This window comes from Cottoperca gobio, chromosome 10, assembly GCF_900634415.1.
Source record: "Cottoperca gobio chromosome 10, fCotGob3.1, whole genome shotgun sequence".
NCBI classification, from domain to species: domain Eukaryota; kingdom Metazoa; phylum Chordata; class Actinopteri; order Perciformes; family Bovichtidae; genus Cottoperca; species Cottoperca gobio.
The window spans coordinates 5105734-5133530 of NC_041364.1; the positions used below are offsets into that span (position 1 = coordinate 5105734).

The 27797-nt window shown below is 39.3% G+C and overlaps 1 protein-coding gene across 3 annotated transcripts in view; it reads left to right on the plus strand.

Moving 5' to 3' along the window:
• The window catches only part of lingo2 (leucine rich repeat and Ig domain containing 2), a 197436-nt gene that overhangs the window by 20719 nt on the left and 148920 nt on the right, over positions 1-27797 (plus strand). For all 3 annotated transcript variants that reach the window (XM_029442022.1, XM_029442024.1, XM_029442023.1), the window contains exon 2: positions 15976-16048. The gene's annotated coding sequence lies outside the window, so the exon portion shown is untranslated. The remainder of the gene's footprint in view (positions 1-15975; positions 16049-27797) is intronic.

Consider the following 27797-nt stretch of genomic DNA (forward strand, 5'->3'; position numbering starts at 1 on the left):
GCAAGTTCACAGATTCTCCAGATCTGCGCCTACTGGCCGAATCCACAGAGAGAAGACACTACAGAACCTAACAAGCTGGTGATTGTTAAAAGGCATCCCTTAACACATTCCACTATATATTATTGAATAACAAATCCAAACCTCAGCGTCAAAACCTGTTAGCATCACTCCTGTTGCATGTGTGTGTAAAACAGGAGGGAGAACAGAATGATTATATGGCTAAGTAATTTGTGCGCGGGAGCGAGACTAGAACAAAATTATTAGTTTGCATGTTAATCCTTGTATTTCTGTGATTTAAACATGGAAAGTAATACATAATAATAACATTTAATGGTTTACAGTAATATTTAGACGCTAATATGAACCCGTAATATGCTAAGTCCAAAAATTAAACCATTTAAACTAATTTAGTTCTCTTCTGTGGAAGTCTTACACCGGCTGTGTCTCAACAGCCGTTATGCCATCATCTTAATTCTGCTCCAGGTACTAACAATCTTACAGTACAGTTCAGTACGTATGCATGTCAAAGTCTTGCTTAATTTGCCAACGACTGGAATAAAGATGCTATTCTGCTTTCCATAGCCAAAGGGATGGCTGCTGATTAGCATCTTGTGATCCTGTCTGTGGTCTCCCGTTTTACACGACTGGGTGAACGTAGTGACCATGTAGAAAGGTGCCTGATGTGCACTCAGTCATACAAACAAGCTAATGCATGTCAAGAGTGCAAAAACAACAGAGCCTATCTAATTTGCTGTGCAACAGAGCAGCAACTCAATAAATGCCTTCTGTTAGACTGGACAGCAGTTATAGCCAGTAACCTAATGGTTCATTGAGAATGAGTGATTATTGGACCTTGGGTCTTTGGCAGTTGGGACTCGTTGAACCTCTTATTTCGGGAGGCATCTTGGAAACACAAAGCAAAGAGCAGAACATGAGTTAGACTACCATAACTGACAACATTAAAGATCCACTCCAGCCTCCATGCATGGCATGAGTACAAAGGGATACAATGGGGCGTCCCGGTAGCTCAACCGGTAGCACAGGCGTCCCATATACAAAGGCTTAGTCATTGCCCACAGCGGCCACTGGTTTGAGTCCGACCTGTGGTGTTTGCTGTATGTCGTTCCCCTTCTCTCTCTCCCCCTTTCACAATCTGCACAGATCTTTATCTTTAGGGCTAACAGGCACTGAAAACACATTAGGGATTAAGGTCAGTGATTTCCAATGGCTCCTCAGTCATCGAGCTCCAGCCTTCACTGCTTTTATATGTGGCAGCACGTGCCTACCTTCCTCTATGTGAAACCCATGAAGTGATTTTTATGGTAATTGGGTTTATGGTTAACCAAGCCTTGCAGTAGAGTTTGCAGGAGTTTTCCGGTTCCTATGGTTAACACCAGACATGTGACATCCTGGTTTAAGCTCTTCTCCTGACCTTGGTGGAATGACATGTTTCTCTTTAAAACAATACCTGGAGTACAACAACAAGTGAGCGAAGGCTGTGGGGTATAATTCGAACCTGTTGAAATAGATGTTTGTGGTTAGTGGGAGTACTATACTGAAGGATTTGACAGCTTGACAGCTACAAAATAGTCAACTTTTCTTTGTACTTGTTGGATTTTCTTAAAAGACTTCCATGATCTTCTCTACAAAATGAAAACCTTTTCTAAGGAAAGATGGCATTTTCAACAAGAGTAAAATATATATATATATATATATATATATATATATATATATATATATATATATATATATATAAGGAGATTAGCAAAGGCATGGATACATTAAAAGACGATGAAAAAGAATAGTCCCCAAAGAAAACTATTAATCATTTAAAACAATGTCATTTGATCACTGGGGGGTCAAGGAATTATTTATATCGTATTACATTTCAACAGCTCAGTCAATATTTCTAGAAATATAGACATACAGATATAGAAGTTTCTCCCTCACTCGTGCATCAGACTGTTCATGCATGACCACTGTAAGGAAGAACTGAACTGACTTCCTCGAGGATGAGAAACGCATGTCTCTATACAAACCACTCTAAGTCATCACTTCATCCTCCAATAAAAGTGTTAATCAGGCTGTAAGAATAGACAGGATACTGTGCAGGGGAGGTGGCGTGGCAGAGGTGACAGAAGGCTTCCTGTCTCCGACAAGGCCTTTTCATAATCTCTTGGCAGTGATTGGGTAGCTTGGCTATGGGCATAGTATAGCTCCAGGCTACTTCTCTGTACTCCTGCAGTTTTGCATCCCATAAATAACAAGGGGCAGACGGAGGCTAAGACAATGAGCAAGTGAGGACAATGTAGCAAGGAGGCTGAGAGTCTGAATAAGAAACAGACAGTTGGTTGTCCTGAAGACAAAAAGAGCCAAACGGTGAATTGTTGTTCAGAACAGAGACAGATTGTGGATGAATTGTAGCATGACATTGAGAGAACAAAAAAGGAAAACACTGCAGTAGAGCGATAAGGCTCCCTGTATAAAGGTATGGGAAAATTCAACAAGATGCTCTTTCTCACCCTGAAAAAGGGTTTAAGCAGATGTGCTCGCATCTTTCTTGTCTATTTATGTGGTTACTATACAGAGGATGACTAAACAATACTGAAAAGTAGCAACATTTCTAAGCACTAAACAATACACCTTATTAAATGATAGTAAACATTAATTAGCACGTTCAAGAATGACAACATGGTACAGAATAGAAGTCAAATAATGTTTATGTACACTGTAAATACAGTTTTTATCATAATATGCAATGCAGTGTGGACTTCTCAGTTAGAAGTGTTGTATATGTAAATGGTACTGTCCCACCAGGGTAAAGTGTGTTTAACTAAGTTGCATTCAGAGCTGTAGGACATTCTAGTGTGCTAATATTTAGCATTTTATATATTCTGTTGACATTTAAATTATAAATGAGTATGCAGTAAAACTGAAAACAAACAGTAATCTAGCAGTTTGATGAAAGAAAAACAGATTTATACAGTGTAAGGGAGCAATACAATAACCACTTTTGATGTATTGTGTATATATATTTATGCATATCTATGTGTCTTCTCTCCCGGTTGCTGGCCTAAAGCAGGTTGTCTTCATATATTTGCATTTGGTGTTGAGAGGTTTTAGCTTTGAATTAATTAATATTTCATTTGTATACATAACTCATGTTGTCCTTATCCATGGAGCTCTCATCGGCCACTTACTTCATACTAGTTGTTCCAAATCTCTGAATCAACCAAGGGTTCTATGTTTATTATCTAAATAAAAGCCACTCTTATGTACAAGAGTAATGGTAGGAATGGTACCATAAAGAACCTTGGGGGGGAGAGCAAACTGCAGAGTTCGCATGGTGGAATGGACCCTTTTGGATGACATGTTTTATTCATTAAAATACGTACACAGGGAGCATTAAGAGCATGCATGCATAGCACTGCTACCTCTACACAGACAGCACAAGGACATCCCTAGTTTTGTTTGGGTCATTGAACAAACTCGGGCTGCGTAAGATCGCTAAAGTGGGTACATCGAACACACGTAACACTGTTTGCTGTGCTTGTAAAATGACATTCAACCTTGCTACCATCCTACTAGAGTCACTTAGTCCCAATTTACACAGCGTAATCTAGGTAGCACTTTCCCTTTTGTGCCATATCATACACGGATGATAATATTTTATTAAAAAAGGGTTATCAAAGGAAATTCATGTCCTCGACACTGCAGTAGATTTGATTTAGATTACTGGTTTGTCATTTTCAACAACCTTGGCGCTCAGTAATTGGAGGAAGTGTTCAGACTACTCTGTTATGCATGACATTTAAAATGTCTCCTGTAAGGTTGGGAAGTTATGTCTGCACATACAAGGTACAGCGTGTGATGATACTAAACTTAGGAAGTCCTGCACACTAGCAGCAGTAATTACACCAAGGCTGACAGGCAAATAATGTAGTTGATAATCTATGAATATTTTTACCAAAAATCCATTTGTTGAAAGGGTTGATGATATAAGAGTTTGAAATATTTTTTATTTTTTAAGTGTAATATACGGCTATAGTCTTGAGTAGCTAACGACTTCCAACAACATTTACAGGTGACATTAATAAAGTCACAAATTAATTACTCTGGCTTAAACAAGTATGGCATATAACCATCTAGTGAAGAGGTAATATAGTATAGAGCTCTTGTTATTTGTTTTGTGACTTGTTAGAAAAGGCTGTCATTGTTTGGTGAATTCCTAGATTTAAAAGAATAATAATGGTATGTGAGGGAATACGTAATACCCTCTCCCAGGTTTTGAGGAAGGCATTTATGAATAAGGCATGTTCAGAAGCATTAACCAAAGACTGCGCCCTAATAACTTTAAAAGCTCAGTGCTCTTATAATCCAATGCTCTGTCACTGATTACAATCACTTTCTCTCTGTCCACATCCTTTAGATTGGATCCAACAGAAACCAAAGTCTGCATTATGTGTTGTGCTTTGTTTTTACATAAAACATCGGCTTATTAGTTCTTCAAATGCAAATACAATTTGATTCACACATTGATCGTTCTCATATTGAAACTATCTCTTCGCCCTGGTACTTGTTTCTGATTTGCAGGACAGGTACTGATCCCGCATCGTCAGGGTTTGTGGATAGTTTCTTTAGGACACTCTGGCCTGCCTGGCCATGCCCCATAAAACATCTGTGTGGGTGTGATATTATTGATTGTTTGGTCCTCAATTTAGTCAGGGTGCTGTGTGTGACCTATATGTGTTGGTTATGTTGAACACACTTGCTGTGTGTGGATGGGCGGTCAGTCTGTTCAGTCAGTTCCGACAATGAAATGAACGAAACAGACTTCCTATCGTCTTAAGTTAAGATAGGTAGAGTCGAAGATAGGATATTACCCAATTTGGTATATACAGAAACAAATCTGAAGTGAATCCTATCTTATTTTACCTTATCCTATTTTAGCTTAGTTTAGGAAATCCTCAACACTTAATCCAACATTCATTATCAACCTTTATGGCTGTTACTCGGCAACCGACTCTGCTTTTCTCATCTCGCCGAGCTAAACAGCTTTGTAACCGTTGTTTATCACTGCAAATTAAGACGTTTCTGTCATTTGGCCCCTGTTCCCTTAATTCCTGGATCTCTTTAGCCTGCAACTCATCTTTAGATTCGCTCTACTGCGACAGCCAATGATATCCTCGCATTTCTGCACAAACAACCAGAGGCAGACACATAGGGAACACTTCCCTACAAGGATCAGGGACCGCAGTCACATATGTTAATTTTGCTGATGAGTGAGGATTACTTCTCAATTTCTTTTGTTCCTGCTATCTGCAGTCCCTTCGTCGGACCTGGACAAGGTCTTGTGTGCACTGTAGTATCATCCATTCGAGTCCCTTGGGTCTAAGGGGCATCTACTGACTCATTCAAATTGGCTTGTCCTTGAAAAAGGATTTCTATCAGATGTCACCTCTTGAGGTGAGCTTCAATCTGTGTCACTTTACTGATTCCCACATGAAGCGGTGGGTGTAGTCTACTTCCCTATCTCTGGATTTCTTCCAAATATAAAGTTCTATTTAACGCAAACAACTTAGCTGCGGTCACTATTTTTTATTCTGTAGGGAAGGTAGGAGGTTGAGCAGCTGAAGTCTTATTGTGTCCAGTCAGTTCCCTGGCCCTGTACATTCAGCTCTCTCAGGATATGAGACAAACTGATCAGTTGTTTATCTTTTCAAAATCCAGTCATTTGGACATGACCTTGTCAAACCAAGGCTGTCCATTTCATGGGCTTTATGGCAAGGAACCTTTCTTGCTGACATTTGTGGGGCAACTACATGGTCATCTACGTCCACATTTTATAGACTCTTGGACTTGAAACTAACAGTCCATGTGAGTGCTGGTGTTGACATGGCCTTCTGAGCATATAGCGTATTTCTTTACCATTTCATTTGTCTCCTGCAATTAGTTTGGCATTTTGTTGTGTGGCTTTCACAGGTGTGGCCTTCACCTGTTTTTGACTTGGGTGAGGCGATGCACATTCCTGCCAATGTTTCACACTTTTCCAATTATCTGCAAGTTGCTGTAATGCACCAAGAACGGCAGCAATATGCCAACAAAGACATTGAAGAAGAAGACTGCTTGCCAGTAATTATGGACACACATGAGAAAGAAATGCTTTCAACTCGTTTGTTAGACCTCGAGAATACACTCGCCTTTGTGCCTTAGGACACCTTCCCCTGTTTGATGTTCATTTACAAATAGTGCATTGACTTGGTCCATTCCTCTATGAAATTGTATAAGAAAATAACCCTCTGCATTTCCTCATTGGGGATTTAGAGCTATTATTATCCAATCAGCCGCATACAACCTTATCTAAGGCACTGAGTAACATCCTGTGCACTTGCGTGGGATTAAAAATTGAGGCTAATTTTATGAATTCTGACACATTGCAGCTTGAAATTCTGTCAGACATAAACAGACGCTAATTATTAGAAGAAAAGGTGAAAAGGGGAAACCAGCAGTCACTTACTGCCATAAATATATGGAATCTTGTTTCTATCTGCACCATATTTTTGAAGACTTTACTTCATGACAGAAGTGTGAAAGAGATGGTGACACTGAAGTGCGCACACACAGTACATCAATATATACCACAGTAGCAGGAACAACAGCTAAAGTGACAGCTTTTGCATCAGTTCAAGGCTGTGTTTGCAACTTTATATTAAGTGCAAGCATATTCCAAGTGTGAGCTCTTATTTACAGCACAGTTATATAAGTACTCATAGCATTGCCAAGCTACATTTATGACAACTGCTGAAAAGTGCAATACAAATCTGTAATTAAACATTTATGTTATTATTTGAGACCCACTTTGAGCAGAATCAAAGGTATAATCACAGACATTTTCATCATCCTTTCTTTTTATGGTAAATACAGTTGATTCTTGTTCAGAGCAATTTTCAGACCCAATCTAAAAGCCATCTAATGCTAAACAGAGAAAAAACCCCCCGTGGAGTTGTGTTCAGAACCAACGCAATTCACTATTGTTTACTGCCATTTCTTCACGTAAGGCAACATACGAGATGATTAAACTACAGGTACTGCAAAAAATGTGTATTTGAAAATAAATGATGACTTTGAGGTTCAAGTTGTGACTCACAGCTTTAATTTGAGGGTGTGTAGATGTCAAGTGAACAATGAAATATGATTATGTCATGTTATTTTATGCTAGTAGCATTGTATACTACTAGTCCGCTGCTCTATATGATAAATCCCCTATAGGCAAATGCTTGAATAGCTCGGTTGTTTAAAAGAAAATCACCTTGGCTTGCTATGAGTCACCGCCTTTTATGTTGCATTATTATGTGTCCTTACCGCCACAGACTGTCGATCACCGTGAAACCATGCTCACACACGTACATGTGTGTCCTTGACATAGCAAAGTGGGGACCCACTATTCAAAGTATTGCCCCATATGGCTATTACTGGTCAACAACTCCACTTAAATAACAAAATAGTTGTGTAAGACAAGCAAACAGACATCACCACCGTGGTTGAGATAATACAAGACTGCATTGTCCTTTAAGGGTAGATGGTGACAATGGAGGAAATCATCAGGAGCACAAATGTGCACAATAATGCTGAATTGCTTTTTATCTAAGCGATCTTATCACTCTGAGACTGTAATTGTAATAAACTTCATAACATTCAGGCTTCTCCTTTCAGAGATACAGTATTATGGTTACAGACACATATATAAATGGATGGATAAGGTAATCATATAAACACTGGTGTTTGTCAAGTATAAGCTCCGCAGTGAAACAACTTCATTACTATATATTTATAGAGTGATTTCAGATATTATGTTTTCCTTATTTTGTGAAAGTCCACCTTCTTCATTACTTTTTGTTTGATATATATCTGAATTGATTAAACTATAATGGAAATGTTGTTAGTAAATTAATTAGATTTGTTTGGATTATTTGTTATTTTCATAAGTAATAGACATAGGAGTTGCATGTGATGCATTTTTTGGGACATTATAGTTTTCATTTGCGATAAAGTAAAAATAAATCTCATTAACGTGATCTTCGCAAAAGCAAATAGGCAACGTTATCATTTACAGTGTTTGTCACAGTGTATGATGATTCTGATTAGACTTTATGCTCTGACGGCTATGCAGATTTATTGAGTATTATTATTGCAAAGGCAGTATTGCCATTTCAACACAGCCTCTTCTCAGACATTAACTTGGGTAATACGTAAGCAGAATGATCATCTTCTGCAGTACATAAAACCATGGACTATAAGATATTGATATTAAATGCATACATTACAATATTTTTATTTTCTTGCTTCAGTTGTTAGCAAATTACTTTGTACAAAGTATCATTGGGGGGACAGATTATGACATTTAACAGGCTGGCAGCTGTCTTCTCCAGACTTTACCTTTTTGTGAGAATTCTTTTGAATTTCTTTCATGCACAAGAAATATCGTAATCAATTATAAATGATTGTATAGTATGTCATAAAAACAGAAGCGACGTGGGTCTTTATATGTAGTTAATGGTTGAAGGTTATTGCTTTACAGAGTGCATCATTCTTCACTCGCCTGCAGCAGCTCCCATCTTCATTCTGCATCTTAACAGAAACTACGTTCAAATGTAAAATGTCATTTTAAGTTGCCCTTTGATATAATTCAAGCTTAGTATGACATGTGTGATTTTAAATGAAACATGCTGGCTGTGGCTGTTCACGGTTTGGAATGTTAAAAACAACTCACACACTTCACACTTTTTAAACTCTTACAAGAGCTTTGTTTTTACCCCAAAACCTGCGCATAAGCTCATCTTGCAGAGCAGGTACTCAGGCAGTGTCCTTAGCAGCGGCCAGGGTTTGAACAGCAGCCGTTTGCTGCATGTAGTCCCCTCACTCTCCCCCTTTCCTGTCTCTCTTCGGCTGTACTATAATACAGGCAAAAAAGCCTCCAAAAAAGAATCAAGAAAAAACTAACTTGTGCATAAAACGTGATTCGGCAGGTGAACAGAACCCATTGAAAACATTTACTGTAATTATCAGAGGAAAGTGGGATCTTCACTGTAAACATATAGATGGTATAAGCTCTGGATAAAGTGAAGTCAGTCACTCAGACGTTCCCTACAGACAGCAGTTAACATTTCCGAGACAGATGACACGCTAAAGGTGTGAACGCACGTCTCTTTTTCTCTGACGGTGCCGACGCACACTTGCAGTTTCCCTTTTTAATAAACAATGTTCAATATTTCCTTGACGTTTGCATCAGATTTCAGATTGCTGAATACATCCTATATTTAGGATATTTAAACCAGTCAGAGTGTTGAACTAAGCATCCAATCACAGCCTGGAGCGACCACGCACCAATCAGTGAAATGCAAAGTAGCTAGGCTGCGGCACAAATGTGCTGAAACCGTGCCATAGGTGCTCTATTCTCGCCACGGGTCGGACATTTTTAAATGAAACCACTGTACCAGATGGGTTTTACTGGATGTCACCATTTTTCTTTCCGCAGGGTGCCCTTCTGTCCAACACTATCTGTCTCTGCTGTGACATTTTTCAAATCCTTGAGTGAATCCCGTGTTCTTTGTGTTCTAAAGACTTCGTACCGTGGCCTACATACTGATTCTTGAGATTTAAAGCCTCCCAAAAGTATGCTGTAAAGGTCCCAGTGGGAAATGTGACACTGTTTACAAGACTGCTCCAGATATTTTATTGAACACTATTATCTTAATCAGGGTTGTCATCCCGTTTGAACGCATTGAAGATTACTTTTTTTTTTTCAGTACAAGAATTATGAGGCCAAACGTGATTGCACACTGTTTTAATGTGAATCTCATAAACATGTGAAACACATTATATAATCTTGGGGAAGTTGAGGACCCCCATGAAAATAAGTTTCTGACATGAGGAATAGGGTTGGACCCTAAGAAACAAATTCGAAATGCCAGGTACCTGGTACTGGTACTGGTTTTGTGTCGGCACTATGGGAAGATTAATAAGAGTTGCCAGCACAGGTGGCCGTGCGCCGTGGACCGGAGGTTCCCGCTACTCTTAGAACGCCAGTCGTCATTGTCAACCCAGTTGTATATTTTTCTCAGATAAGCAATGAATGTTCTTTAGAGTTTCAACTCGTATGTTGTTTAGATTGACAGCCTTTTCCTCTATGAAGTAAACAAGCCAGCCTGTCTGTCTTGACGCGTTGCTCTATACTCACATCCCCAGTACTGTGACACAGACTCGGGCAGAGCAGAGCAAAGTCAGTAAATCCGCTCGTGAGTCAAGGTATGGAAAACTATTTGAAAGAAATGATTATACACGATCGGTCAACTGGCTGATTGTATTTACAGCCCCGACGTATGTTGGACCCTGTCTGTGTCACTTCGGCTGGTTTCAGTATTACAGTGGGGGAGACCGGGGGAAATGATAACTTCTCAAATTGCACCAATCAGAACTAACTTGTGAAGTGAATTGTGAGTATGAATATATACATTTGTGTAAAGGTTTTCATAAATATGTTTTTTTTTCCCCTTGAAATAAGCATGTGACCAGTTTTGAAATCATGAACCGTTAAGAATGAAAATCTATAAGCAGAACCGGGAATTGTTAAAAAACAAACGATAACACACTAATGATGAAGTTGTTGCAACGTATTATCCACAACATGAAGAGAACCTACTCGCAGCTACATAATTGATAATTAATGGTTGTTTCTTAGGATGAGTTCCTGTCTCAAGACGATATTGAATACAGCTGGAAGTACATGAATCTGCATGTAAAAAAAGGAGAGGTGTCATCATACACTATTGATGAAGTTGCTCCGGCACGTTTGGGCTCTTGTAAAAGAGCTATAAAGACAGAGATACAAAACATGGGTTCCATTTTAGGTTGGACATGCACACAGTTTTCTACCTCGAGGGGCATACTATAGTATTTAATTATTTCAGCTCCTTACATGTTCGTAATGAAACTGTCAGTAGTTCTCTTTGAAATTAGTCTTAACTATATCTCCATCTCTGTATTGTCTTGGTAATCTAAGGCCGAGATGAACCGGGCCTTTGATGTCTCTGCCTCCGAGGCTCCGGCATTGTAATGAAACTGTATTGCATTGTCTCAGCACCAAATGTTTGGTATGACGGAACACAATACTAATTCTAACTGAGACTTGCCTGCTTCCGCTGGTTTTAAAGCTGCTGGTGCTTTTTGTTTCCCAAGAGAGTTGCAGGCACTCCCTCCCAGAGCCAAACTTCTTTCAGGCCCATCAATTATTTAGCGCCTGTTGCCTTCAGTTAACTCCTGAGAAATTATGATGATGAATGCAAAAAGAGACAGAAAATACATATTTAGAAATCTAGATTTTTCACAGTAGTTTTAATCTCTTTATGAGGAGTTGGAAAGCACAGATTGATTGAAATACAGTGACAAACTCAGGGCTTTTGTAAAACTCCCTATCCATATCACCTCCAAAACAATGCCCAATCACAAAAAGCACTTTGGTAGTTAAGGGAGGCCTTTGAAAGGATTCGAAAGGCACTCTGTTTATACTGGGTAAATACCCGTGTGATGTAGACATGCTTCCCCCTATTCTCCCCGTATGTCCTTTATTATGAATAAGCATGAATTTTTTAAGAATGATAACTAGTTCAAAATGCAGCCACACAAGAACATTGTCTTTGTCTCTCATTTAAATTTTATAAGAGGACTAAAGGATGAATCTCTAATGGACTATATGGATTATATTGAAACACTAAATAACCTTTTAGAGTACAGTTTAGGACATCCCTTCTGGGGTATGACTGCAGTGTAGGGGTATATGGGATTCTTCCTTGTGTTTACTACACAATAAAAGAGAGGATCTGAAATGGCATTAATGAAAAAGTAACATGAGTGTTGGGAATGTGTACTAGGCTTACTAACAGTGTAACAGGGTGTAGTCAAAAGTTGAAATTTAATCATAGAGAAAGAATAATTAAACTATTTTAACAATGCAGTAAGATGCCTGAAATAGTTTGTACACACATATTAGTGTACATACGCTGAACTGTTTCAATCAAAACCTTTTTACGCCATAATATGTGTTATACATCAGTTTTAAGTATGTGTTTAAGCATAACATACATTTACCATTTTATCAGTAACACAGTGAAAATGAAAGTGATATTCACACAAACAGATGGCAGTTACAAGTGAAATGGATAGAATGTAATATCCTCTGATGTGCAGAGCAAGGTGTGATTAAGTTAGAGCAGCGTATTTGGTTGCCAAAGAAATGGAAATATGCAAGTGTAGCAGTACGTTCGGTTTAGCATTTATCCAGCTTCTGTGTAGAGACGAGTTTGGTGTTTGTGTACAGGGCAAGTTATGACCCCCACTTGTCATGTCATGGGACAGCTTGCACTCATATGAAAGCCTAAATGTTCTGATATTCACAAAGAAAGGTTTAAGCCATGTCGCAATGCAGTAAGGGCAAGGGTGAAGATCTCAAAATGACCAGAGACCAATGTGATGATACGAAAGAAAGAGTGTGTGTGTGTGTGTGTGTGTGTGTGTGTGTGTGTGTGTACGTCGGTGTACAGGCACATACAGCCAAGTTTGAGCCCAGTGGTAATTTAGCAGTTCTCAGCAGACTGTCTTCAGGGAGGAGCACATATGGGCAGTGGGTTGCTATGTTTAAGTGTGTTTGTGTGTTTGCCTCTGTGTGTGCGTCTGTGTGTGCGTCTGTGTGCGTCTGTGTGTGTGTCTGTGTGTGCGTCTGTGTGTGCATGTGCGGCAGCGTTTCATTTCATAGCGAGTGTTCTGCTGACCTTGGCATACTCAAGATTTCATCCCAAAGGTGTCTCATCCCCCTTTTATCCTTCGCTTTCTCCTCATCCTCTCACCCTTACTCCACCCAAATCCCCTCCCATGACACTGCTATTCTCCTCTATTTATGAAGAAGAGTCAGAATGATCCTTCAGATCCAGAAAAATGGCGCCAGGATCTCTATCTGCCACCTTAATAAATTGTCACAAGGCTGTAATTAAAACAGACAGGATAGTGGTTAGAGTGTTAAGACTACAGCCAATAGCGAGCCTGGATGCGATCATTAAGATGGCTCTGTGTTAAAAACTCGCATGGCTGTTTGACTTTCCCTGTCATCCTCATTTCTGCTGGCTCATACCTTTCAGGGTAAACCATGCCAGAGATCTCATTATTTCAAAAACATTGCTGTCAGAACGGCAGAGATGCAGTGAATGGCAGATTGAGGTTTTTCTGTACTTGTTATTTTTCTCTTCACTTCAAACACAAGCTCATTAAATATAATAGACATATTATAGTGAAAAATACAAAGGTTAAGATTTATTTGAAGGTTAAGTATTTAGGAATGAGAACACAAACCAATAGCTGCATCATTGTTAGATTTATTAAACATTTCCCCAACAAAAGGTAAACATTCCAGATTGAGCATATATTGTGTCAACATTGAAAATGACTGAGAGAAGTTTTGAATGCTGCAACACAGAGTTATATTTCTAGTGTTTAAAGTGCTTCAGGTTGACAGCAGTAGCATCCACCCAGTGCTGCTGCTAGTCGTCCTATGGGGAAAACAACTGGCAAAGCAATTCAATTGAAATGACAAGTGCTTTTTTGTGTTGTTTGTAAAATGCCTGACAATCTTGGGTACATGTGTACACTGAATGTGTACAAAAGATCCACGGGCCTCGCTTCTGTCATGAAGTGAATTGATGACGTCATTTCAGATGGAGTGGGCACTCACTACAGATAATATATTTCTGTAAGTCATTTTCAATCTGTATTCTTATTGTTTTTGCTAATCCAGTGGATGAAATAGCTGACAAATCAAAGGCCAATCATCACAATGAAGCAACATTACCATAAAGCATTCTCGCTCATTCTGTAACACGTTCAACAATGGTCTAATGCAGTGGTCTTCACTATGAGAGCCACATTGAGAGGACAAAGTCAACAGGAGAGACACTTTTACCCCAAAGTATGAAAAGCAACATCCAGTCATAAAAAGCATGTCTGCTTATTAATCTTGTCAGCCCACCCATAACATACAATATGCAATGCAGCCAATACATTCAGTAGAAGCAGGATTAGTTTAATACTGGGATGATGTTGTCAAACTCTGCAAACAATATTTCTGCTGAAGCCAAAAAGCCTCAGCAATGTTTGAGACTGAGAAGTATTTTTGCCCGAGCCAAAATCCATGTGATCTCAAAAGATGCCTGAGTGAATCGTTCAGCTGTGTTAGTCGTCCTGTGTACGAGCCTTTGTTTTCCAGAAAGAGAAGAAGAAAGGTGTTCTATTTGATTTACTAATTTCACTTCCAGGTGCGTAAGTTTCGTTGAATTTTGGATGCGTCGTTTAGAAATGCCGCTCCAAATGACTTCACTTCAAACCAGAGCGGGTTTGTTTGTACAATAAGCACGAAGGGTTCGACTCGTGGAGGACAAATACAAATTCCTGTGTCCACTTTTCTTGAATGTTCCTTTACTCGTCTTGTACGGCTCGTGCCTTTCTTTTTCTTTCTTTAACGGGAGCAGCTGTTGTCTGTCCACAAACCACATCTCCAGCATCTTCCTCTCGACTCCGCTGTGCTTTGATGCTCCAAAGACAAATCTTAATGTTCCTCGTTTGTCACGCTTTGTTTCTGTCCACCTGCTGTGCAACTTTTTTTAATAAGAAATCGATCAATTGTACGTCTGTAGAAAGACGCGCTAACTAGCATGTAATGGTGAAACGAGTCGACCGGAGCCAAGCTAACGCGAGTATGAAGTGCCAGGTTGGTCGTAGTATCCTCCAATGCTCCAATTTAGCGATATAAATTATTTTATTTTATTTTATTCGTAAGCATGCTTACGTTAACATATTTTTAATGACCTTAAGTTGATTTATTTATATACTAGCCCACCATGTATCTCCCCGTCATAGAGCACATTCACCATGTAGCGCTGGTAGACCGCCAAAACTGGCAACTCTGCAGTGAGTCAGTGTCGGCTGAGCAAGTTTAAATATCTCGTTTCTGTCTATATTTGCATCTTTTATCAATTATTATTAGCAATTATTTTATTATTATTTGTAGGCTAATAGAGCAGACACAGTTTTAATGGGTTATATGTAATATCCCTGCTTGTTTTTATGAAATATCTGTATTTACTGCATAATCATATCTATCACCCCTTTACTTAACCCACTGCCACACGAGCCACCAATTAAAGCTTGGCGAGCCGCGCAGTGAGTAACACTGTTCTAATGCAACAAGAGATATTAAAGGTATTGCATTTTGTACCAACGTTTTAGGAAATCATATACTGTTATAATTTTCTCATCATATCACCCAACCCTAAATCCAGATATATATAAATATATATCACAATCACACCAATCACAAATCAGAAGGTGTCGGGGTTGACGGGTTCCCAAAAGATTTGGAACTTTGAGAGAACTGGGTTGTGATGATGGGATTGTGCAACTCAACATTAAGAACATATCTTTATATCAAAATTCAAGCTACAGTATGTTTCTGGGAACTATATACCAGCCTGTTCACATGTATTCAAGCATAATTTAATGTTTGATTAATGCCTCTGTGAAGCCCTGCAGGAGATTATCTCTTAATAAAGCAATATCAAATGTTGATAGTTTATGTTATACCATACTGTTCTGTGTCAATGTTGTCTGTCCCTTAATATACAGGGAACCATGGATAGAAGTTATATATATATATATATATATATATATATATATATATATATATAATATCTAGGTTTTGCATTCCTGTTGTAGGCATTCAGCTGATGCTCTTATATAATCTGACGTACAGTACAATTAGTGGCTGACACAAGCTTCCTGCATGCTGACATTTCACATTTCTCATGTGTCTGTCTTGTGGAATAAAATAAGTCGTATTGCGTATCCTCACGGAAGTCTGTTCTTTGTGTGTTTCAGACTGAATCTGCGTAGGCATCTATCCTCTCTCCTGGCAGAAAGCAGACATGTTCTTTTCCTCTGTTCCAGTATGGTAAGATGATCTTTTGTGTCTCTTTTAGTATGAATAAATGTATTCCTCAGGGTAAAACAGCAGGGCTCCATGCATGACTTGTTATATAATCTTAATAACCATGTGTTGGCTGCGAATACTCTTAGTGCTATGAACAGACTCAGGTCAAGGAGTGCCAGACACTACCTGCTTAAAAGAAAAGCTATTCTGAAAAAAAGAAATGTAGGGAAATGGATGTGTAAACCAAGATGATAGTCAAAGATGATAACCTGACCCTTTTTCCTTCCTGTTCTTGTTTATTTATACATATTTTGTAAGGAAGAGAGGCAATTTGTACACTGTGGGAACTGTGACATGATTGAAAGAGCTTCTGGCATCTTTGCACTATGTCAGATTCCCTCTTGAAGATGGTAGTTATAAACTCACCCGCGGATGTATTGATAGCGGGTGAATCCGTGGGAGGCTTTTCAAAATAGGCCAGAATAACACACTGTTCTTTTCACATGAAGCTTTTTTAAATCTTGTCAACAGATTCAAAAATAACATTGCTTTTGACACGTCTTTGTCAACTCAGTATTATATAAGACCTAATGAATGTTATCAGGGAGGCTCTGATGTGCTACTGTACACCCCCTCTTGAATGTTTTCAATCTTGGGCAGCCATTCCACTTTATACTCTCATTATTGGCATTAGATATGATGGTAGTCATTTTTGTATATTGCATTACAGGGTTGAATGCAGCTATTTAAAACCTCTGTATTTGTTGTTCAAGAGCAGTGATAAAATGGAGGCTCAAACACTTGCAGCCCTCGGGCTAAACACGCGTATACAAGGGTTGGTCAGGATGATTGCAGCCCCGGGGCGCACATCCAGAATCATTAAAGCCGTTCTCTTGTACCAACCCTGTCATTGTGCTTAAAATGATAAGAGCAGCTCTCAGCTCCATGCCAACTACTGTGCCCATTCAGCAGTCCCAGACTGTACTGGTGAGGTTAGAAGGGAGGACATGGCACAGTGGAACGGGGAGCAATGAAGCATGAATTAGCCAATTATTGCAAAATCTCCTGTTAATATATATATTTCTTTCCAGTACATTGATCTTGTTTTTTATTAATGAAATGATTTGTTTTATTTTAATTGTTAATACAACTAACCACAGACGGGTTGAAATGTAGCCTACGGTTTATGGGGATCTAGTAAAAACCTGATATCTCTGGGGAGGATGACGAGCTGGAAGCAGACGTTTCTATTACTAGCCTGCAATCACTTGTATGATGACAGTAACAATGATCTATAACCATTGTAGCTTTTCACACAGTTTTGAAGACCTATGAAATGGTAAGTGGGGAACACAGAATTATGGTGCAAATAGTCATTTATCTTTCACCTTTTGAAATATGCTGTTGCTACCATCTTGGACATAGTCAGGGTAAATTGGTGAAAGGCAAAAGGTGGGTTGGATCTTTTTCAGTGAAAAATGTTTCATGAAATACACCCCACAATACATGAAAGACTCGTAGAGTGAAAAGGTCAACAACGTGGTAAATGCTAGAAATATATATATATATATTTGTTTCCCTCTCACCATCAAGGGAGACTTTTATGTGTCATTTCATTATAAATGGAAAAGACACTCTTTAAATAATTGTTCATCCAGTGACAGCATCCTGGGGCTTTGTTGGGGATGTGATGTTGCATTTATTAAGTTAGAGACCTAATCAATGCTGAATAAAGCACATTTTTGCCGCACAGGCTCATACCATTAATCTGCCAGTAGCTCAATAAAGTGTTACTGTATAACTTAATGAATAAATAAATAACCTGGTTCTTTGGATCTTATTTTTATATTGACCTGAGGTTCATTTTCAAAGATACTGATTGAAGTATAGTTACAGTGTTTGTGAGTTTTGCTCAGATGGTCCTTTCAAAGGGATTTTGTGCTTAAACAGATAAAAATGGACCAAATAACTGTTTAGTTGATGATGGAAGTGAAAACCTTCGGCCTTTGAGGATTCTTTCAAAAGAAAGGTAACTTCACTTCCCAAGATGCTAATACCCTCTATTTTCTGTAGCTTACAACTCTATATTACTCTGTGACCAACAACTAACCCTGCGAACAGAAGTGGAGACTAGTTTATCTTTAGAGTCACGCTTCACATTGGTTTGATCATTTAAATAACATCAGAGACAGTACTTGTTATCTTTTGTTACATATGTTCTTATGATAATAAATCATCTTGCCGTTGGAAGCAACAAAGCTGTTTTAATTGACAAATACACTTGTTCTCTCTAACCCTATATATTAAAGAAGTGAACAACGGTGATATTGCCAACATGTCCAAGAGGTCAGTATGGGCCTAACAGCCCAGGTAAAATAAACATAGTCTTCAGGTACAGAAAATGTACCTATGTTTGACAAAGCTTAGGAACTGGATCATAAGTAGCAGATACGAAGGGGTTTCTCTACGTAAAACAATTAAATGTGACCGTGGTTCCTTTTTAGTCGCTGCCCACATCTCAGATTTGTCCAGGGATTGACGTTGGTCTGGTGTTGTGCCCGTTGACAGCCATTTCTGCCAGTAGAAATAAAAGTCAACCAATCAAAGCTTTGTAGGTGGGATTGAAGGTGCTTTCAGGCAGTGTGCGGTTGCTGCTGTGGCTGCCACCCGGCAACATTGATGCTCTGTATTTTGAATCGGCAGCAGCAGGACGCAATGCCGCTGTCGGCTACCTTGGATCCTGCCAGTCTGTACACCACAAGCAGCTGCCACCCACCCACTGTGATCTCATCATGCAGCTAAATAGAGCACGTTGTAGCTTAAAATAGAGGAAATGGTTAGCAATTTGATACAATAAGTATTGCAAACTAGTATACAAACCTTTTTTATTGTCCCAGACTGGATACTCAGATGTTGAGGCTGATAAAGTTTCTCTACAAGTATCCGTCTGTGCTACTGATGAAAAGGTGTGTCATTCAGGCATTTCAGACGCATTAAAACCATCTCCTAGAGCGTCTCCCTCGCTGGTGTTTCTGTTTCTGTTGAACCATCATGAACTCTGAATGCTGCGGCAAATAGCTGTGCGTGTTCCCTCTCCTCTCCGCTGCTGAAGCTGCCGACCCCAGGTGCATGGCTGCCGCCGTAACATCTGCTATCTATTAAATGAAACCATGCCCGAAAACATGACGTTTGAAATGAAGAATTTTTTTTTTCTTTTTCAACTGTTAGTGTTTCTTACCAAATGTAATGTTCATTGCTCATCTTCAACTTATGAACATAAGAGCTCAACGGTTGAAACACGTCTTCATCAAACAGAAGTGTGATGTGAAATGTGGAAGAGTGCATTTGTTTTGGTTTTGTAGTTTTATAGAATTACTTCGAGAAACCTTGAATTTATATGAACCTGACTTCAAAGCTCAGAGCAAGAAGCCCTGGAGTCAAAAGCTGCTTTTTCTAATTGTTAATCCTGTTTCATGGATTAGCCATGCTGAACACCTGCATTGTACTGTTTGGGAAACAAATAGAATATACTGAGGTCAAACTAGTTTTACAAATTGGTTTTTGCTGTTGGTATTTGAGCACATGGTTGGAACAATTCAATCTAATGATGCAGAACATGCTGTACGACAAACTGAATTCTGCATTGTATACAACACATCTAGATGCTGTGACTAAATGTAAATGAACCCACTGCATGATAAGTAAGTCATCATTTATAGTAGCTCCTGACATGTTACTAAAACCTAACCATTTGGTAGGGACCACTGTACATAATTAATCGATTTATAATTTATATGAACGTATGTTCCACTGTAGCAGATCAGAAAATGGAAGAACAACTTTAAATGTTAGTGGTGATTGGTTCCCAATTCCCCCAATCAAGCTTTAATATACAGTATTCAGAGTCCAGTCATATTAAATAATTTCATGGATAATTGTTTTATTTTTTAAGAGGAATCACATCTAACATTTCCCTTGCACCTCCTGTTTCTTCAGTAGAGTTGAACTCCTAAAGATCTAGTGCAGGGGTGGCCAACCAGTCAGAGGTTATGAGCCAAAAATGTCACTATGTTACTGCAAAGAGTCACATCATACACACAGTCACAGATGCGCACCCCCTCATTCTCTGTTTTGTTCTCAGCCTTACTCTGTGTTCCCTCACTCTCTTCCTCCCCTCTCTCTCTCACACATACACAAATTCAAATCTAAAACTTTGCACACACACACACACACACACACACAGATTTATTGTAAATGTCACACACCATAATATTGACAGAAATTAAATTGAATTAAACCTCTCCTACCAGTATTCAGAGGCCAGTTATTATCAACAATGAACATTGTGTGCACTCTCACACACAAGCTCTCTGCATGTTGCTTCTTTAAATTAGTGGGACTTCTGACATTCCTTGCTTTGAACAATCCTCCTCAAATCTGGCTTGTATTCCGTTGTGGTCACTCGAAGCAATTATTTCACATGTGTGTCAGTCAGAACAGATCTTGATCAACAGTATGTTGACCCAAACATTGATAGTAGCTTGAGGGATATTTTTTCCATTGGCACAGTTTTCCAGAACTCAGGGGTCTCTTCCCTGAGAATAGGTTTCAGTCGGTCTTCCTCAGAAAGTTCAATCATCTCCAACTGGGCCACCGCCTCGTCCGTGAATAGCACATACCTGTCAATCCTCCCGTTTTTCCCGGGATTATCCCGTATTTTTACTTCTATCCCGATTTTCTCCCGTTTAAATATTTTCCCGTAATTATCCCGTATTTTTAACCTTTCAGAAAAGAAAAAGGCCTAATTAAAAAAAGTGTAAAGTGGCCTCCGGTAGAGTAGATGGCAGTATCATGTTTAACTTTAGCTGAAAAACGTTATCCGCCAGTAACACACAGAAGAAGAAAACAGGAACAATAACACAGAAGATGAAGAAGAAGAAGAAGAAGAAGAAGAAGAAGACTAAAACATGTGGATGAGAGTCACAGTGAACGGGAGATAGATGGAGACGCAGTTGTACCTGCCAAACAAGTTAAAACTTTATGCAAGTACCAATGGGAGGAGACCTTCACTTATTTAATAAAAGCAGAGTCGGGCAAACTCATGTTTTTTGTAAAGTGTGCCATTCAGATGTTAGCATCGCACACGACGGAATAAGCGATGTTCGCCAGCATGAACAATCGTCCAAGCACAATCACGCCCAAGAGGCACAAAACATCCACTGTCAATGACTTCATATGTGACAAGAACTGTGTCGGAGGCAGACCAAGTGACCAGAGCTGAGGGAAAGATGTCGATGTTTTGCGTTAAAAATAATGTAGCCTTCAGCTTCTGTGATGATTTCAGTCGCAGTGTAGCGGACATGTTTCCCGACTCTGACATCGCAAGGAAGTACTCGTCGGGGGAAACAAAAGCCACACAACTCACCCATCATCAAACACATTGATGATAATAACTCATCAAATAAAATACATAAATCTTATAAACATGTCTGTACAAGTAATACATACTTTAAATAAACATGTATTTCCTGAATGTCCCTTATGTGTTTACGTTTACATTGGTGGCTGAGAGCTGTTGGAGAGCCGGGAGGAGTCCGGCAAAAAAATTCCCTTATTTTGAAATTCCAATGTTGACAGGCACGGACTAGCGAGGCTTTCAAACAGTCCGTCTCAGCATTAAAAGGGTCGACGAGGAACGTAATCTGTGACCTTTTCAGCTGTAGATCATTTCGGGCTGTTTGCTTTTTCAGGGTGGCACCGGTGGCTTGTCCGCTTGCTTTTAGCAGAGAGGGAAAATGCGCTAATTGTCCCTTTTGAAGAAGTGTCTTAAACAGTTTCAGTTTGTTAACACACGCAAATACACTTTGCACTAGGTCAGGCAGCATTTTTATATGAATATGAACTCTCCCACTCTAATAAAACGTCCTATGTTGGATATTTTCGCTTAGCTGTGCATTTCTTCCCTGCCACTTTAGGATCGAACTCAGATGGTCAGATAGTGTTTACTCTACGATAGGTTTTTCCCCCCTCGAAGGTAATTGGTTCACTGCATCGCAGGCATTTTTGTGATTGGCTCTTGGACCACATCAAAATTAGACGCACAGTGATGCTCTCATAGTGACAGCACACATACACACACTCACAAATACAATTTGATATGAACTGCTCGAGAGCCGCGGGTTGGCCTCCCCTGATCTAGTGGTACATCTTTTCACAGAGATGTTCCTCCATTTATCATCACCATTTGTGGTTGATATTTGTAATTTATAAAGGTTGTATTGTTTTAAATAATCAGTGTAGTTCCCACTGCTGAAGAGGTAAAACAAATACTTCCAAATATTGGTCTAACTATATTAATTTACATTCCCTTATTGTCGTGACTTGCAACCATCTTGCTTGGGTTTCTACAACGCTGAGTGATAAAACATTTTCTGCTAACTTCTGGTATTTTATTTTGAAGGGGATTGATGTGCTTCCTACAACTTCTACAATTTGGTATGGGTGAGGACAAGATAACAGATGGGAATCACTGCCTGCCGACAGCTTTACTGCAGACAGTTAAGTGCATTAAAAGGGTTGCAGATTGAGTTTGTCTGTGTCATGATGGTTTTTCTTTCTTTTCTTTTTTTTTGATACCAATCACAATATCTTATATGAAAACAAAGAGAAGGGGTGACAATTATATTCACAGTTATCATATTAAAGCAAATAATGACTTGCTCAAGTGGTACATTTCGGATGCATTACACAAGTTGTCTACCTTTTCTCATCAAGATCGGCTAACAACGTGCCTTGGTATGGCTGATTAGGTCTAGTTTTTCAAGAGAAGGTGAGTTAATCAATACTGACATTACTTTCTAAATGGGTGGTGTGCGATTCACATTGCAAAAATAATCGAAGACCATGTTGGCCTCTCCCTGTCAAAGAAATACTTGTTTTACATTTCCTACAGCATTTTGCTTAGGTGCCCCTGTTCCATGTTGCATGATGCGACTTATTTTTCTGTCTCTGCATTGGCACACATGCCTTTTGTGCACTCAATGAAGACCGAGATCTTAACATTTTCCTTTTGAGATCGGTTTAATGAAGCCCTGGGCACAAGCAAAAAAGCAGCACCAAGATTTAGACAGGGCTGTCTGGTTTTGTAATCCTGTCTGAGAAAACAAGTATTTTATCAAAGTGGATTTACTATGTCTGCACTGCGGTGAAGACAATACAAGAAACGACTTCATAGGAACCTTCATAGTTGTTTTCGTCAAAAGATCAAAGTCGGTATTAGTTATTGCTACGTTTGCAATATGCACATTCTCACAGGCATACAAAGAAATACGAATAAAACACACAATGTTACGTTCACACACGTTTTTATACATCTGTAACCTCGGAGCCCAACACGAATGACAAATCTGTTTGATGCCACCTGCTGCATGCCTGCTCATGCGAACGTGTGTGTTGCATTGGAGTCTCTCTCTCTCTCAACACGTAACCGTTACTTTCCATCCTCATTCTCATCAGGACCCCATCAGCAGCTGTAGAGCATAAGTTCCTACATCAGAGGCTCTTCCAGGGAACTGGCAGTCAGCAGCATCATGCCATGGGGTGAGGGGGTTGCAGAGCAGGAAATGATGCATTAGATGGGGTGCAGGTCAACCTGAAACCAGAGTAGGGTTAGACCTAACGTTAACCGCCTCTTGCCGCTCTGAACCCCAAACAAAGAAGATGTGGCACGAGCGATGGAGACAAAGTGTGAGCGATGGTGAGGGGCCAAAGTCCGAAAAATAGAGATGCTGAGCTCAGAAATATCCACGTTAACAAACTCTCCTTTTAAAAGGTAGTTTAGGGAATATTCACCTTTTTGATTTTATTTTAAGTTGATCTATTCATCTGTTGTTTTGTGCGTCATCAGCCACCTCACCAGCGCTTGCCAAAATGGATTTTATACATGAAAGTGTAGTTTGTTGAAAGCAAGTTAGAGCCATTGACGGTTGTTCTCAGTAGTAACTCAGGAGTGAATGTGCAAGAGAAGTGATTATCGATCTCATCGATCTAACACGGTGAAATTTAGGGCTCCCACTTGCTGTTGTTTTCTCTCAGATGTTAGAGCTGCTGCTGCTGCTGCTGTGTCTCTCTGTGCCACTGACAAAGTGCAGCACAACTCGCGACGTCAGTGTGTAGATAGCAAGTAACGCTTACATTTTAGCTTAAGTGATAAGGGAGTGGAGCCACATTGTGACAACATCATCAATCATCACAGAGAGTTGCAGCTGAGACCGAGATGATACATTCTTTGTTGGAACTTTTGAAATCACCCACTGAGACACATTTCATCTGTGTGTCTGTTATCAGTGTATCAGTAGAAAATATAACAAATACTCACCAGATTGAGGCAGGCTAGCTCAACATTTGCATCCTAGTGTTTTCATACTGCATCAATTTTAGTTAGAAATTGGAAATTGATAGATTGTGGGCCATTTGTCTTGAGTAATCTGTGATACCTTTATCACAGATTTGTTCAGCTATCTCCAAGTCCCCCCTCTGTCTTTCCAATGCCAGTTGATTTGTATTCCCAGTGCATTTGTCGTTTTTGTTGCTATGGCAATAACAGAGGTTTGACAGCCAGGACCGAATGGCTGACATTTGATTGACAGTGCAATGTGCACTGTTCCGGGAGAAAGGCAGGGAAGTTATCTGACAATTCAAACGTGGATTAATCCTTCTCTTCATGTTCTCCTGAATATCTTCAACTGTGGACAGCGAAGGGGGAAAGTGTTTAATAAACAATATTTTGGACGTTTGAGGTAAATGAAGCACATTGTTGAGGATCTATCAACTATGCTGATGGACTCTGGAGGGCAAGTTTGATTATGTGTGGGAAATTGAATACAGTTACTCGCACAATTGGCTCAGCCAGCAAATAACGCAAAGGTTATAACCTGTCTTTATGGCGACAAAGCTCCGTGGTGGTAGCTCTCCTGGTAGACGGGCGCCCCATGCACTAAGGCTGTGTCCTTACTACAGGGACCCTGGTTCCAAAAAACGGCGAAAAAAACAAAACAGTGTAGTGTTGATGCCGGATTCTGATTGTTGTTAACAGTAATTGCAACTAAAGTAATCAGTTACTTCATTTAGACAGAGCAGTTCGCCTGTCTTGTTTATTCACTCTCGCTGCCTTCTGGCGAGACACCTCGTGCAGTTTGATGTTTTAACGAGAGAAAGCAGTTCACTCTATGAACTCGACTGCATTGACCAGCAACACCTTCAATAAGATGTAAGGGCATCTCACTCGCCGTCTTAACTTCTCCGTCTCTGTAGCCATTGTTCTGTGTCTCATTTCCCACAGTATTGATGACTTTAAGTGAGCTTCCAAATTGCCCGGGAGGGACTGGATCCTACATAGATTGCACGCCGGAGTAAAAGATTTTGAGAGGAAAGGGTGAAGTTGATATTGTTTTTTAAATTATATTGTTCTTCAAAATACAAAAAAACAGAACAGAGGCAGATTGGTTTTAACTTGTATTTCCTGAAGCTACATGCAAGAAAACACAATACAATTGACAACATTAGTTGTTTTGCCCCTCAGCTACATATGCTAACAAAGCAAAACAAAACACACATTTGATTTGTAGAATGGTTTTGTAAATACATTTTTCAGATACACAAATATAACCGTATGTATAACCTTATTTATCAATACACTGTATAACACAAAACAAGAGTTTAGCAATACAATTTGTCAAAAAATACCATTTTTGGGGAACCCACTGATCTTTCCATGGGACCCACTCAAATGACCAACCTGTGGGTCCCGGGGACTCATTGAACACATATCAACATCACTGGTAGTCTTCAAGTTGATGTGTGGGTCGAACAAGAAAGGAACAGCAATATTGGGTACCGGCAGAGAGATGGTTCACTATAAAAGAAAGTAAAAAAATGGAAACAAAAGAAAAATCAATAATGTTGTAGCATGGCCATGCAGGGAAGTGAATTTAAAAGCGCGTGTGGATGGATAGGTGTAGAGAGTCACAGGAAATAGGAAATCATTGTGTGAAGCTGGCACCTTTTTAAAAGCTGCTCCTGCCAGTGTGGGTGATGACTGAGAAATGGTCTATATCATTAGAAACTGAGTACAATTAGTATTTTTGTCTTTGAGAGGCTGATATATATATATATATATATATATATATATATATATATATATATATATCTGTTGAAAATAATTAAATACGGGCTCTGATGGCAACCTCATAGTCTATTAAGCAAAGAAGCTCATTTGAATTGGGCACCGTATTGACGCATGACGTCATTGCCTTTATTTACTGTCATGTATACGCTCCACAGTGATAAACTTACGCTTTACAACATGAATTCTGATTAATTTAGCAACCACAATGGCTTATCCTTAGCTCCTGTAAACATCTTGTTATTTATATCCTGTTAAATTGATTGGATTTTCTCTTTTTTCGTTTATTTACGAGTAATTTAACAGAGGCACAGATGTTTAGTTAACCCAACTGAGGATGGAGCAAACATGCTACCACCTGCTAAGTCACTCTTACTGGGTTGAATTTCAAAACCACTACATTTATACGCTTGAGGCAATCGGATAGAGGCACGATCTCAAAAAGGCATAATGGTCTTAACCAACTGGATAAGGACTGGTGGTGATTACTGAAGAGAACAGAAGTGCTCAGCTCAGGAGTGTGTAGGCTGCTGGACTGCAGAAATTAGTCAGTGGAGCTCTTTGCGGTTGAGGGGCAGCTGACCACTGGTTCTTCTTGCTTAGAAGAATGGCAGAGGTTCTTCCCTCTCTCAAATATGACTGTGATTAACATCAGCAATTACCTGCAGAAATTGCACCCTCTTTCTTCAAAGAGAAACGGATTGCCTGAAAAGTGTAGATAGCTTCAACCACAATGGGCTTTCTATTTTAAAGTTTACTTTAAATCAATATAGAAATACAATAAAGTATCATTGATAACGCACTTAAAATACATAAAATGTATCGCAGTGTGTTTACAAGTTTATGTCACCTTCCCTGCACAGCAATCTTACACGCTGTTCTTCCAGCCAGGGAATGTTTACTTTGAAAACATTGACACAACTGCTGCTTTATTCACTTAGCTTTGATAAAACAATGGCATGCAGGTAAAACAGTGAGGCCCATCTGCTGTTAAGACACAATGGAGTTGTTAGCAGAGCAGGAAGACAATTCCAAATTAAGGAAACAGGCCAAAAGTGCCAGATGCTGTAAAGTCATTAAGATAACTTTCTTTTAGAATATTATCTTATAAAATGTATATGTATATGTATATATATTCTCTACAGTAAACATTGTATCCATGCACCTATCTAACCTAACATTTGTGATGCTCTAAAAATTAGCTCTCTGATCTCTACATTCATGTATGCTGTCATTTCTGGGTGAGCTAATGAGCCAACCCCGCAACACCTTGTGAATATGTTGATGTTTACCTCCTCAGAATTGGGAAATATGGGGAAGAGGGAGTAATATGCACAATAATGAGCATGTCACAGGGACAGCAACTAATTATAATGACGCATATGGGGCCTCATTTGGTGATGGTGTCAGCAGTAACAGCCTCCCGGCCATTTGAGTGCAATCTGAATTACCATAGAAGTCCCACTGAAAGTTCCTCTTGTCTGAAATCGTATGTGTCTGTCAGAGAACGGAGGCAGAAAAGCTTTGCATTTTCTTTTTCTTTTTTTATGTACCAGAGAGAGTTAACGGAGCATGTTCTTTTGAAGT